Genomic DNA, 14,975 nt, shown 5'->3' on the forward strand with positions numbered 1-14,975 from the left:
CCAAGGCTATTGCTAACTGAGATGTTACAAAGCAGGTTTTCTTGGTTTGTGAGTAGCAAGTCCAGCCAGTGCCTCATTCCTGGTTGTCACATCTAACATTTGTATGAGGAAGCAGTCCTCTATGCATTCCAGGAACTTGATGGATGACATAAGTATTGTTTGTTCTTCCAACAAATGTCTGGGTGGTTGAAGTCACCCATAAGAACCAGGTTCTGTTGTCTTAATATAGGATAGAGATCTTGTCTGAGAAACCATAGAAGTTATGCAAAGTGGGAAAGAAAAAGTATTTTTTGAAACTATTGAAATTAATTGCTCAGGTGTTGGTTCAATATATTTACATTACCCTTGATCTAAAAGGGACATTACATCAGCGTTGCTATGCTGAGAATCACTTATGAATTTGCATTGATCTATGAACTTACATATTGCATGCCTGGACTTCCCCCAAAAGTCACACTGCAAAACAGAACAAATAAGAAAAAAACAAAATACTTTATCTGATCAGAAGTTAGATGGCTAACACTTGGCAACAATTTGAGAAAAGCTGGGGGTCTATTTTAAAAAAAAAAAAAAAACAAACAACCAAAACTAAACAAAAAGCAAAAAAAGCAAGCAAGCAAACAAACAAAAAAACTAACTGGCTGTTAGTTCTGGGGTTTTGTAGAGTTTTATCCCTTTATGCTTTTCCAGACCATGTGGTGTTTTGCTATAAATTTTAGGGGAAATTCTGAACACTTAAGCAATGAGGGTAGATGAGACACTTTTCTGCATATATGAGACAAAAAGGAAGTTCAACGTAGTTAAAAAGGCTCAAATACTCAACTGATAGAAAATATACTTGCCTACATAATTGTGCAATTAGAAGGGTAGAACTCATATCCACAATAAGGTGTTGAAATAGAAAACATGGGCAAATCTTTACTTTTTTTGCTAGTTGGCTATTCAGAATAATTAATTGCATTTTTGGCAGAGATATTAACTGTCCTTTAATATATCAAATAGGTTTTTTGTTTTGTTTTTCTATTAAATTAGTGTAGGAGTATAAATCAACAGATTTATTTGTCTGAAACAAAGAACTGAATTAGATGAGCACAGAATTTTAACTAACATGGCAAAAACTATGTTCCTGTTGTTCGTACATGTTGCTTAAGTTTAAGACATGCTGCGAATGTTCATAAGGCACAAAGCATAAAAAATGCAGAAATTAATCTATCTTAGCTTTTTCACAATGTTGATTTTTTTCCACCTATGTTTACAGAGAAAAACTCAAGTTTATTCTCTTAATAGGTTTCAGCAAAAGCAGCTTCTGTTAACTGCTACATGTTCATAATGATTGTGAAATCCCTAATGATAATCAGGTTACTTTGTAACTTCCTAAACAATAAAAATAGGGGAGTTTACCATTAGGATGTAAGTATCTCAGCAGATTCTTGCATATATACTTTTTTATTGTGGTGGGTTGACCCTGGCTGAGGGCCAGGTGCCCACCAGAGCCGCTCTGTCACTCCCCTCCTTCTCTAGACAGGGGAGAAAAAGTATAACGAAAAACTTGTGGGTCGAGATAAGGACAGGGAGAGATCACTCACTAATTATCATCACGAGCAAAACAGACTGAACTTAGAGAGGGAATTCATCTAATTTATTACTAAACAAAACAGAGTAGAGCAATGAGAAATAAAATCAAATCTTAAAACACCTCCCCCCACCCCTCCCATCTTCCCGGGCTCAACTTCACTCCCGGCTTCAACCTCCACCCCCCTCAGCGGCACAGGGGGACGGGGAATGGGGGTTGTGGTCAGTTCATCACACGGTGTTTCTGCCGCTTCTTCATCCTCAGGGGGAGGACTCCTCTCATCGTTCCCCTGCTCCAGCATGGGGTCCCTCTCACGGGAGACAGTCCTTCACGACCTTCTCCAACATGAGTCCTTCCCACGGGCTACAGTCCTTCACAAACTGCTCCAGCGTGGGTCTCTTCCACGGGGTGCAGACCTTCAGGAGCAGACTACTCGAGCGTGGATCTCCCATGGGGTCACAAGTCCCGCCAGCAAACCTGCTCTGGCTTGGGCTCCTCTCTCCACGGATCCACAGGTCCTGCCAGGAGCTTGCTCCAGTGCGGGCTTCCCACGGGGTCACAGCCTCCTTCAGGTGCCTCCACCTGCTCCAGCGTGGGGTCCTCCACGGGCTGCAGGTGGAATCTCTACACCCCCTCATCCTTCCTCCATGGGCTGCAGGGGGACAGCCTGCTTCACCATGGTCTTCTCCAGGGGCTGCAGGGGGATCTTGCTCTGGAGCCTGGAGCACCTCCTGCCCCTCCTTCTGCACTGACCTGGGTGTCTGCAGATGTTCTTACATCTTCTCACTCCTCTCTCCGGCTGCAAAAGCGCTCTCTAACTGTTTTTCTCTTTCTTAAATATGTTATCACAGAGGTGCTGATTGGCTTGGCCTTAGCCAGTGGCATATCTGTCTTGGAGCCGGCTGGCATTGGCTCTGTCGGACATGGGGGAAGCTTCTAGCAGCTTCTCACAGAAGCCACCCCAGTAGCCCTCACCACTACCAAAACCTTGCCACGCAAAACCAACACATTTATATATATACACATACACATAAATACATATATAAATATACATAGATATAGATATATAAATGCATGTGGAGATACAGAGGGGTTGAAATTGAGAATATGTGAGCTAGGAGCTCTGCTGCAGAGCCTCAAAAGCTATTTTCTACCTAGGAATTTCATAGACATTTTGCAGTTTTGGCATCCAGCAAATTAATGTTTGAGGAGGGAGTACTTGATGAGCACAGGTCTCTCAAGTTATGTTAAAAAGCAGGAGGAAGATGTTAGTCTCCACCAGGTAGGAGATGTAACTGGATAAATGTCTTCTGTTGAGTGTGTCTTCTATAAGAAGAAACCCTTCATTAGAAACTTAGAATTTCCTAGGACAATTCTCATACCAAAACAATTAGAAATACTTCATCTTTTTGTTTGCCAGGACCATGATTATGGAGTTCAGAAACTATGTACAAGAAAAAGCTGTAGCTAAAACCTAAGGGACATTCTATGGATACTTCCTCTTCTGGTTAGAAACCTTTTCCAACCTGAATTGTCCTCTGCAGAAGGCCTGCTCTGTACCTTGGTTCTTATAAACATCAAATTCTAAACATCAGGTCATAACTCCTTAACAAGACCACTTCATTTATCAACTTCCTGCTTTAGCATTAGAAAACAGTGTCTCCTCCTAGAAGGCTCTGAAGTTATGTGCTATCAACAGTAAAAGGGCACACAGTATTCAGAGAAGGTTTGGTGGGCAATTTTTAGAAAGTCTATCATCTTGGTCTAACTTTTATTGTGTGGGGGTTAATTTCTAAATATCAATTCACATCATCAGAGTGCTGTGGAATTGCTGCGATTGTCATATCAATGTCAGCAGCATGAAGGAACATTACTCTGTATATTTGCTATGTGCGGCAGCAACAATTAGAGATCTGTTTTAGAAAGGAAAAGTAAAAAATGTGTATAATCAAATCATCAATTTAAAACCTGCTATCATTCAGACAAGATGCCTGGTATTTGATACTAAATTAATTTAAATCAAAGCTCTTCCAGAGTCAGTAATTGTCAGATCCTCAGCTTGACATGATCTGTTTTTAGCATGACAACACCAAAGGCCGGTGATTAAGGGATTAAAGTGGGAATTAATTTATGAACAGCCAAAAAGGAAGACAGAAAGGATGAAATGACTTCTTAGTAGTTCTGCTTAAAAATCATATGAGACTATAAACTGTTATCTGTATTCCTAGGTAGGAATGTGATGGTGGAAGTTCATTTTCTGTTTCTATCTGAAACTAATTGACTTTTACAGTTTTGTCTGCATATGGTATTAGACCAACATAGAGCACACACAGTGATTTTGGCAACTCTATTCAATTGATTTTTAAAATTTTACTTGATGAATAATGCACATTTCTAGAAGAGTCAATAGCAGAAGCTCTAAATATTTTTAACTGCATGTAATATAGTGCTTTAATTCCCAATATGCTTAGCAATTTATGTTTTTCAGTTTGCATACAATTGTTACAAAGAACTGAATCATTCATATTAAAACAGATGGGTGAATTTTATCTTCAATATATAATGGAGTTTAGAGCATAAGATGAAAATGAATAAACAGATGTGAATGAAATCTGCATGCTACATATTTAATATTTTTTAAAATTTCTTTTTGCAAGTTTGTTGAGTTGTTGGGATTTTTTTAGTGATTAAATAAAGCCAAGCTCAATTATAACTCTTAAACTCTGTAGAAAGCAATTTTTAACTTATTTTTTATTACTAATTAACTTACTAGGAAAGTAAAAAAAAAATGTTCTCACTCTACCCATGTTTTTGTTTTTTTCTTTTTTCTTTTTTTCTTTTTTCCAAAAAATGTTCCTATCCCAAAACTAACCTTTTGGCAATTTACTATACACTTAAGGGAAAAGGTTTGATATTTTATTTGTCATCACCTAGAAAGTGCAGCTGCATTTTGTTTCTATAAGTTGACTTATGACAGATGGTAGATGTATGTTGACATACACCCAAAGCCTTTATATTCCATTGTCACAGTAGTGACTTTATTTTAAAAATGAATCAGCCTTATTTTTTTTTAAGTTTCAAGATTTGAAATAAAGCTTATTTTGATGCCTATGTGCAATAGAAAACTGTAGAAATTAAGATTTAAAACAACATTATGCTCTATTCTCTCTAGTTTAGCATGATTGATTCAATTTCTTTTCAGTTTGGCACCAAGAAAAACTTCCTTTCCAGTTCTGAGAGACAGTTATCTTTATTAGTATGATAAAAGGAAAAGATTATTATTCTTTACAGGTAATATCATCTCACTCAGTAGATTATGTTCTAGATAGATAGAATGTATTTTTGTGATCAGTTTCTGATCAATTTCAATTACTTTGAAATAGTTACCTAGTATGCTTTATAGAAAGATCATACAGAAGCAGTTCTACAATTTCCATATGAGATGTTATAGAGGGAAGAAAGGTATGTTTTCTACACTTTGTGACACAGACCAGCTTCTTACCCCCAGGAAAGCTGCCCATGGATGCACAAGAAAAATATTGTATGTTAGACTTTTCCTAGCCTTGTTTTGTTGCAGTTTACAGGTTCTGACAGTGGGTAAAGCTGTAGCTTTTGTTCTAAAATGGTTATGCTGAAATTTCATTTAAAAAGAACTCTGCAACCTATGTATGCATGAACAGTTTTTCCTGATACAGATCTTAATGACAAGCCTCCAGACTGCTGTACACCACTAGTGGAAGTGCCCTTTTCCTCCAGATAGAGCTGACACAGAGTCCCAGTGACAAACTCGCCCGGACAAGCTAGCTGAGCAAGTCCAGTAAAGTCTGTCTTCAAAATCTGTACAAAGTGCTGAGTGGCCTTGATTAAGAATTAAAAAGCTTTAAATGGCTTCTCTAGTCTCTGTCCAGTCAGCAGGTGCGTTTCTGTTTTATCACCGTAGCATCTGAAATCAGGTACCGCTCTTGCTAACAGCCCTGCTTTGAACCTTGAGTGGCCAAACCTGCGCATGTTGTTGCTGGAAACTCACTGCAGGGTATTCTAGTGATAGACAGGAATGTGTTTGATCTTTTTCAGGGATTGGTTTAGACTCATGCATTGTTTCTTACAAATACTGTAAATAGATTTAAGGTACGTATTTGATCAAAACATTCTTTCTTTCACTAAGAGAAATTACTACTCCTGTCTAAAGGTGGCAGTTACAGCACTGTGGCAGTCACAAAAGAAAAGGGAAATGTGTGTTGCCTTCTGATGGATTTAGTTGTGTCTTCTCTCAAATTAGTAAAGCAGGACTGAGAAATCACTCTGCAGATGAAGACTTTTTCCTAGTCTCTCTGTCTCTCTGCCCAATGGTATGCCAAGAAATGCAAGGAGATGTTCCACATTGCATGCTGGCCCTCTCCAGCGAAGGCTTCTCCAGTTCAAAAGATGTACTCTTATACTGTCAGAGCTGCATTTCAGCTAATCGTCCTTTCTAAATTTGATAAGATTGAAGCAATAGCTTCAGTTTTAAGGTTTCATGTATACTGATGTAGTTCACAGGTACCTGACTTAGCAGCTGGCCAAAGGCTCCTGAGAGGAAGATCTTAGTTTGGGATTATGCAGGTGTATCTTTTGCTTTTCCTGTATAAAGGGTAAGCCAAGCTCATGTTTGCCCTGAATACACTAACCTGATGTTTAGATTTGCTTTTAACTCATATTACAGTTATAAAAAGTTAATACTCCCATTCTCCTTGACACTTACCCGGTTATCTGCTTGTTTTTGATGGTTCTGTTGTTTCCTCTAAAATGCCTACCAAGCTACCTAGTTTATGACAGTAGTATTTTTCACCTTGGTGGCTTTATATGAAATAATGGGTGAAAAAAATTGAGAGAGAAACTTTGATAGAAATTAGAGAGGAATGACTCTGGAAGTGAGGTACCCTCTATCCCTTATATTATCATTATGAATTTTATTCATGTTTGACACTACCTTAGAATAAACCTCTGTAAAGAGACCTCAAGAAGTCATCTATATCATTCTGCATACATCAAAGAAGGATGAATTATGCTTAAATAATTTTAACAGATGTACTCTTCCAAGATCTTAAATTATGGTGACTCCTCAGACAACTTATTGCAATGTTTTTCTATTGTTATGACTAGAAAGCTTCTCCTAATATCTAACCTAAGTCCTTCTTTTTGCAACTCAAACCCATTATATTTTTACTTATCTACATTCATTGTGGATTATTCCCTTTGATGCCTTTTATGCATCTGAGAACAGCCATTGTATCCCTAACATGTCTTTTCTTTAAACCAAGCACTGAAATATTTTTTAGCTCTTCCTTGCAGGCCATTATTTCCAGATCTCTGCTTATATTTTTCTTCTGCACTCATCAGATTCCTAATTTCTTGAGCTGCAGTATTTCAACCAAAGTTATTGACTAATTATTTTCTGTATTTCCTATTTATGTATTCATATATATGTATATACACATACACACACATACATTTAATAACAGGATGACATTGTTAACTCATATCCAGCTAGTGATCTGTTAAAAACATAGATCATTTTCTGAAGAACTGGTCCCTATTTGTGTCCCTATAAAAGTATGCATGTCTACTGACAATCTCTGACTTGGCAAATTCAGATCTAGCCTTGGAATACCAGTCGATTAAATTTTGACTTCCTAAATATAGTTTCTGTTTATTTCAATTGTGTCATTTTTAAGAGCATTACTGATTGATCCAGATCAGATGCCCGTGAAGCTCCGTTCTGTGCATCTTCTTAGTGAAATAATCTAGAGGTTGTTTTCCTAGCTTGCTTAGGAAAATAGAATGCAAAGGAATGTAAATATTTTATTACACCCCAGATATTTTAGCTCTTGCTTCTGTTCTGTTCACAATGCATGTTATCACATTACAGAAAAAGGAAAAAAATGTATGCAACTTGTTCTTTTCAGTTCACGGCGATTGCTTTCTTGCAGATACATGCAAATGGTTTAATTTGCTTCAGTATTTCTCTGAGAGCTGAAGGTAATTTGACTGATTTATAACTCTTCCCCTTTTTTTTCATGAAGACCGCAGTTTATCTTTGTCCTGTCTTGCAATACAATGCACTATTACAGACAACTGTTAGCAAATCTAAGATTGCTACAGCCAGATCTACATGTATCCAGAACAGAATTTGTCAGGTCCAGCAGATAACTTTGATGTGTCTACATTGATTGTTTTCACAAAATGTACAATCACAATAAATGGAACTACAATGGAGTAAGATAAACCTTGAATAAAGAAAGAGGAAGTTAGAGACTACTTGGCTAAACTGAAGGCTTTCATAAATACTCTATGACCTTTCTTTTTCTGTCAAGGTTGAGATCTTATCCTTTGTCTCTAATATTGTGTTAATGCCCTTTTTCTCTGATACTAATTGCATTAACTGTCTGATTTAAACTGACCTTTTTATTTAAGACTGATGAAGACTTGCATAACAAAGAAGCATTCAACACTCAGGTCCTTCTCAGGCTCATTTTTGCTAGCTTTGCTAGTCCACTCAGTAAAGAACCATTACTAACCTTAGTCACTGTCCTGTTGCTAATATAGAACATCGATATGTTAATCTTCATGTCTCTTTATATTTGTGCCTTAGTTGGTTTTTTTTAGTGTTTGGCCTTACAAGCTGTAAAATTCGTGCTCAGTACCTGTAGGCAGATCCCATTTTTTCAATAATTCTCTTCTATCTCATGTAAAAGAGAAGATCCAATTCCATTCTCACACTGAACAAAACCTCTGATTTTACAAATCTAGCACAACACACAAACTTTATACTACCACCCTACATTGTTGTATGCATATGCAAAATAGATAAATCTAGACTATCAATAGTTATGCTAATTCAAAACATGAAATAACAAATTGGTATTATCAAAAGCTTGGCACCTGATCTCAGGGTAAATTCTTTGAAGATAATTAATTTATTTTCTAATTAACTACTTTCAAATGTTAATTATAAATGTATTGTCTCCTTAGAGAAGTGTAAAAAATTAAAGACTACAGAACCATAATTTGGTTGACTATACAACCTGTCTAATTGTACTGCATATCTATTCATATGTCTATGTTTGTACCATGCACCATGCATTTATGATATGCTGCTTCGGTCAAGAAGTTACACCCTTCCTAGAAGCGAACTTATATTCTTATATTCAGGTTGAGCTTGAATTATGAGTATTTTTCAGGAAGAAGTGAAAAAGGTTATCTCAGTGGCCTAGAACATAGTTATTAATTCCAGCTGACCGAATTCCATGATACTTAAACAAACTTAAAAAGGAAAAGAACAATTGGTTGTTGTAACAATGTAATATTGGAACAGTTTTTGGAAAAGAAAAAAGGCTCCTAAAAGTGTTTTGCTTTACTCAAACTGTTATGGGAAAAGTTTTGTTTGGATTTTGGTGGGGTTTGTTTGGTTTTTTGTGTGATGATTGGTTTTTTGTTTTTGTTTTCTCTATGCAACAACATTTAGAAATTAAACACACCTTTCTTTTCTATTTCTCCTTTAATTCCTCACCTTCTCTTGTTTACTCCTTTCCATTTCCTGAAAATATGATAGGAACAGTGAAAACACTGGAAAAATAGGAAGAATGTGATATTGAATCCTGCTTGAAATGTAATAACTGCTTTTTAAATTTTAGGATTTTTTCACTCATCTCACATATCCATGTTTTCCATCCATTAACTAATTTATCAAAGAAGTTTCACGTCTCTATTGCTCTAAGTCTTCACATATACGTTTCCTTTTTAAAATTGATGCAAAGTTCTACATTCTGAACTGTGTTAGGAACTACATGCTTTTTAATATCGAGTTTGATTTTGAAATTTTGAATAAAATTTTTCAGTTTTTTTTTAATGGAGCCAATTTTTTACTAAATATGAAATTTCTATAGGATGCTATATATAAGCATAGGAATATTTATTATAATTTTATAATCTATATATTTTTATATCTTATACATGTTTTACATGTATAAATCCAACTTTAAAACTGTGCAATACTGTTAATAGTTTACTTGATAGACCAGATCAACATTGGATTAATTGGATATGGATTAATGCATTTGTTTTCTAGTAGTGCCAAAGAGCACTGAGCATTAGAGCTACATCGTGCCAGTCATTCTAAAAACATTTGTCATATTTGTTCTTTTTTTCCAGTGCTAATGCTTTGCTCTGACAATCAGGATGGAACAGTGAATCAAGAAGCCAACAGAGGATAGTAAATCAACAAGAAGGAAAGAGAAATCAGTCTTTCTATGCATGGCATTCCACACAGACTGAATTTAGAAAACTATAAACACTTACTGGAAAATGGAATTTCGGAATGAGATGCTTCTTATTGGAAGGCTTCCTATTGCATTCTGCAGTTACAGATTATCTGGATAAACTCTGGTTAAACAGGAGAGAATTTGTTTCTTTTACACATGTGAGAATGTGCAAATAATTCTTCTTTACATAATGAAACAACTGCAAATGAGAAATATATTATTATAAATTATCTCTTTTGTCACCCATTAGGTGGGAAACACATTACTTTAATATCTTTCAAACTGAGAAGCATAATTATTTGATGAGACCAATCTCCATTACTTATCTCATCCTCTAATTATAATGTATTAGTTTTACAAGTGATTATGGAGAAGTTGGTTAATCTAAGAAAGAAATCAATAATTCAAACCAATAGCTAAATTTCATGAGCTGCTTCTGTATTGATGTGGACACACAGTTAGTGACTTGTTTACTTTATTTAATATCTCATGCAACATAAAGTGTATTCTCCTAAAGTATACACACCACCTAAAATAACATTAGGGCACATGAACAATTGTATGAGTTGAAGACTGGATGAATACAGAAGGAAATGGATTATTTAAAAAAGTGTAATGTAGCATTCATTAACAGACCTAGAGCAAACTCCTTTCCCTGCTGGTTTAGAACCACCATGTGTTTTGGCTTAAAGCTCACCAGCCGTTTTCTTTCCTCCCAACAGGCTTGCTCTTCACAGTGAGTCTGTACATTAGAATCACTTTGAAGAGTGAATCTATAGGGAAAAAAAAAAATCTATATATATTTGAACCTCAAGGCTAGCAGGAAATATTTGCAAATGTAAGATCCCATAAGCAGCTCAGAAAAAAAGAAAAATAAGTGTGATCTGCTGAGTTGTTGTCTTTTTTTCCTAGTTTTATTTGAAATGTATTTATTTTACAGGAGAAGAGACAACAGCAATGTTACCTAGATTAAGAAAAAAAAGTTGGATATTTTGCTTCTACTTTTGCAAAAGTCAACTGTTATACAATCTGATGATCTGTAACTAAGCCAAGATGCTGTATACTTTGCAGTATCACCTGTGGGGATTAAGCTTTTTCTTAGCTCTGGCTTTCATTCAAAGCAATAGGAGTTGGATTCTGACTCTTGCTGATTAACCACAAAATACAGCCAGTCTTTATGATGCAACCTTTTCATAAGCAATTAAGAATGATTTTAACAAAATTGAGAAATAAAACAGACTTTGAACAAATTCCTTCTTATTGCCAGTCAACAGTGTACTCTATACTATTCACAGGGACACAACGTAGTATCTGCTGTAACCTTTTTTCATGATTTGCAGTGGACAATTGGGTAGTACTAACATGTGGCAATGTTGCAGAGTTTCTTCAGTATTTGTTTATCTGTTCTCTTTCCAGGTATAAACTGGATTACATGTAAGGGTATGCAGTAAATGAGGGATGTTCCATTTAATCTCTTTTTGAGGCCTCTTTCCCTCTGTAGAAATGAATGCTGCACTAATGTAAATGTTCAATGGTTCAGTGCTTTCCAAAGTGTGAAAAAAGACACTGGTATTAGTGATAGATATTTATGATATGGCGTTCTATACTAAATATATATTTTTGTTGAGGGAATCTACTGGAAGGAAGAGGGTTGTATGTTCACATAGCACATAACATTTCTAAGTAAGTAATTAATTTTAATTGTCTTCTATATATGGTAAATTACAGGTGATCTGATGATATTATGTGATGACATGGTTTAAGAGAAAGCAGACTATTTCCAAATAGATAAACTTTTTTTTTTTTTTTTTTTTTTTTTTACCATAATGAAGCTGTATTGCATATACAAATGCATTTCAGCTTTCTTTGAAAGTGTTGTCACAGAATGATCTCTAAGGAGTCCTGTGTTCCAACCCATATTCATTCTTGCATAATTTCTGTGAGCCAGTGTTAGGGCAAAGATTTGAATTCCATGGAATGTAGGACTTTTGGGAGAGGGCTAACCTACATCTGTGTTAGGTAGCACAAAATCCTTTGGTTAATCTAAGGTATCATATCATTACTTTAGAATGTTCTCTTCTGTAGAAAACAGATAAAGTAGTATTTGCCCAATGGAAAAGAAAGATTTTTGTATGACTTTTTTATAAACAGAAATTTAAAACTGAATCATTCATTTAAGATTTACAATATGAATTGTGGTTTTGTATACAGTTCCATTTGTACCTTTAAAAGGGTTGGTTGAAGTGAAATGTATAACGATTCTTTCCTTTATGTTTAAAAGTTTAAGTTGTGCATGTACATGTATATTGATGATTGTCCATATTTTTTCTTTCTATGCAATCAGTTTAGAACTTAGACAAAAGGAGCCCTCTCCAAAGCCCAGTAAGTTTTATCATACCTCTGATACTGATTTATTTGAAATCTCGTTTAGAATCAAATACACAAATGATTGAGAAAAGGTTAGAAATTCAGTTATGAATTACAGTATTACAACAATCATTCAAAAGATAAAGGTTAGCATAACACAAAAACTAAACTATACTGAAAAGATGTTTTTTTCCTTCTGTTGAATCAGGTTTAGGTTGGAAAGCAAACGTCATCCAGAGGCATATTGGCCATTGGGTTATGTTTTTCGCTGCAGATCTCTGTGCTAAACTAAAACTTTTTTTTTTTTTCCCCTCCACATCTCATTTCTGGCAAACAGAGGCATGCTGATATGATGGGATAGTCAGGGCTGGAACTCGTGTCTCTTTCAATTCAGTAAGGAAACAAAGGTATTGAAAGTGGAAGCATTTTATTTTCATATTCTGCTCAACATATTATTTCATCCATGAGTTTATTATTTTATAAAAACCTTCTCTTTGTCCTTCCTTTCTGCAAATCTTTAAAATAGATGTTGTCATCTGAAAATTTACACCTCAGTGCATTCTCAGTGTAATTCAATATTTACCATAATATGCCAGTCTTCTTCCATGTATCTATGGAAACCATCTACAATTATAATATCAGAATCCTTTAGCATAACATGTTGATATAAAGATTAAGTCTTATATATAAAATGAATCTGCATTGCTCTTGACATCAGCAAGGAAGTGATTTTAGATTTGGATAAAATTATTTGGCATTTGCTTGTTAAAGAATAATTTCCATCTCTAAAATTTTTGGGAAAAATATTGTATCTTGCTCCTGGGTTTGATCAAGTAATAAGGTCTCTTAGTCATTTGCAGTACACCTCCTCTCCTGCACTTGTGTGATATTCTGCATGCTTCTTTGTGTCATTCCTAGCTAACATCTGCAAAACACAATAATGAAAATGTATTTGCAAGCCCTTTTTCTCACTTTTATAAACTCTCCAGAATCTCCATAATTTTATAATCATGGCACACAGTATCCATTTTTTTGCTTGCTCTAAGTGTGTGATATGTCCCCTTCAGAAGAAGTCACATGAACAGCATGGAAATTGGGGGAAAAAATAGATTGTTCCTTGTTTGGAGAGCTACTGATCATGGACAAAATATGCCAGAGAAGCTGGAGCTGGGAGAATCTGAAAATTAGATTTAAATAAAGATTAAAACATCTAAATTTTTGGTGCCTACATGTAAGTGTTGACATATTAACATATATCTAAGCTCCATTTGTTGTCAATGCAGAGGCAATCAATACAATTACTGGAACCTACATATCTATAAAGTTGACCTATAGGTCAGCTGGCCAGACCTATTGAACAGTGCTGGAGTCTATTTCAGTGTTCGTTATCACTCTTCAAGCTCCCTAGGCTTTAATAGTACTGTTCAACAGTTCCAAACAGGACCAAGAAGAAAGGCAGAGGTATGGTTTTAATGCTTGGCAGAAAGGTAGTATAAAGGGGAAGGTGTCAGCTTCATCAGAAGCTGGGGAATTCTCAGCAAAGAAGTCTGTTTAAGCAATTGTTAGTAAAGTTCTACACCGCAGATTGTAGTCAGACAACACACAGGTGGGGAGGGTGTCCCAAAGGGGAAGTTATGATGATTCTGTATCTTCATGTGAAGAGCAGGTCAGAAGACAGGAATAATCAAATAGACAAGTGGAAAATAAGTGCCATTTTAAAAGATTTTTGAGACAGGAAATGTGATACACATGCTTTTATACAAATGTTAGAAGCTTAAGGACTAAGATAACAAAACTGGTATGCTATGTCCTAAATTAAGGCAATGCTGAAATTGGAAACTTGATGGAAGGAAAATGATAATAAAACAGTATAAAATCAGGCTACAAAATATATAGGAATTATAGCATATTGGTGGTGAAGTAGAAGTATACATTTAAGAGTTCTTAGAATTAAGCCAAATTGATAAACTTGCCACTTCAAGTATCAGAATCTTCATGAACTGAAATCCCAGGCATACACAAGAAGAGTATAGTAGTCTATCTATATTAACACCCAAACAACTAGAGAGGTGACACTGACTCCTATATTCTGAGAGAGGTCAGAGAGAGTAACAAAATAAACAGGTGAACTCAATTACTCTATAGACAAAGGTCAAATCCCAACATGAATCACAGATTATATTTTTAGGTGATATCAGCAATTGATTAGTAGAATAGCTGGCTTGCAAGCCCACAGGAAGAAAAGCAACCCTTTATTTGGCTCAGTAAGTGCAGGATCTGGTTCAAAATCTCACTGTGGAAGCACCATCTGTAAGAGCAACCATAAGGTACTTAGATTCAGCATCCCTACAGGAGTATCAACAGCCAAAGATTTCACTGCTAAACTTTAATAAGAAGAACTAGGTGAAAATGAGAACTCTTGTTAAAAGGAAGCTAAAGGGGACAGCTGCTTCAGAGGATTACAGGCAGTGCAGAAACTATTGAAGAAGACCATACTGGTAACACAGTGTCAGTTCACACAACCTATTATGAAATGCCAAAAGGAGGTCAGCATGGCTAAACACAAAAGGGAAAGGTTAGTAGGAGTAAGAAGCATCTGAACAAAGAAAAGGATAGCAAGATCTGACAGATAAAAATGTAAACATAGTTAAGGAAAAAAAAAAGTTTGATGAAAGAGAATCAAAACTAGTAGTAACTTCCTGAGACATGACAAAAAAGAAGCACCCCAGAATCTG

Source organism: Balearica regulorum, chromosome 2 (assembly GCF_011004875.1).
Source record: "Balearica regulorum gibbericeps isolate bBalReg1 chromosome 2, bBalReg1.pri, whole genome shotgun sequence".
Taxonomy (NCBI): domain Eukaryota; kingdom Metazoa; phylum Chordata; class Aves; order Gruiformes; family Gruidae; genus Balearica; species Balearica regulorum.